Source organism: Penaeus monodon, chromosome 43, assembly GCF_015228065.2.
Source record: "Penaeus monodon isolate SGIC_2016 chromosome 43, NSTDA_Pmon_1, whole genome shotgun sequence".
Taxonomy (NCBI): Eukaryota; Metazoa; Arthropoda; class Malacostraca; order Decapoda; family Penaeidae; genus Penaeus; species Penaeus monodon.
Genome location: NC_051428.1, coordinates 6072664 through 6073488, shown reverse-complemented (window position 1 = coordinate 6073488; position 825 = coordinate 6072664). Strand labels below are relative to the sequence as shown.

At 39.3% G+C, this 825-nt stretch overlaps 1 protein-coding gene across 2 annotated transcripts in view; it reads left to right on the top strand.

Annotated features, from left to right (window-relative positions):
* Positions 1–341: 341 nt before the first annotated feature.
* Positions 342–825, top strand: part of LOC119568432 (tumor protein p53-inducible nuclear protein 2-like) — a 20402-nt gene continuing 19918 nt past the window's right edge. The window contains exon 1 of one of the 2 annotated variants that reach the window (XM_037916955.1): positions 342–622. The gene's annotated coding sequence lies outside the window, so the exon portion shown is untranslated. The remainder of the gene's footprint in view (positions 623–825) is intronic. The other variant, XM_037916957.1, reaches the window with a different exon arrangement.

Genomic DNA, 825 nt, shown 5'->3' with positions numbered 1-825 from the left:
GTGCAATTGCATCATCCGCCATCCTCGAGCATCATCCTCTTTATCAGGAAACATGAACTGGCAACTGCCCTTAAGGTAATAAAGGATTATTTAAATAAGGAAAATCCAAGTGTCATACCTACTCCCACGTCTAAAATGTATGATCTAAAATCGCGTCGGAAAATGCCGAGTCTATATTTATCATATATTTGTTTTTTGTCTTCCCTCACAAGGCCTGCCCGACTATTCCGTAAACAAGGATGACACAATAAGAAAATTGGCAACTACCTCTCAAGTGTTGCTTGCACCAAACAACACTTTCACATTATTATTAATCCAATAACACATTCCCTTACGACGGATTCTTGAATATCCACACACTGAACGGATACCCTCCTGTGTCTAGACGTACAGAAATATCAAGAACGCTCCCCGATAGTTGAAAAAAGGAGAAAGCTTTGTTTGACATTTGCCAGAATCAGCTGCGCACCGAGTTAGGGAGATTTTCAGAGGCCCTCAAACCGACGCGCACTTAAGGTCGAGCTTTTCCGCGAGAAACACAATCGAGACGCGACTTCGAGGATTTAAATTTTGAGAGAAGAGAAAGAGGAACATTTAAGAAACGTTGGTTATTAATACTGAGGTAAGTTCTCGTTTTCTTTTTCTCTCTTTTCCCCGTGTTAGAAGATGTGTTTTGGGGTGGTTGACTTTGTTATCAATGTAGGGGAGACTTAAAAGTTTTTTTTTTTCATCTCAATTTTCTTTTTCTTTTTAACTCCGTTTTTTTTTTATTCTTTGGATTAATGGTTCTTTCTTGAGGGAGAGACGTGATTCTCAACTACGTCA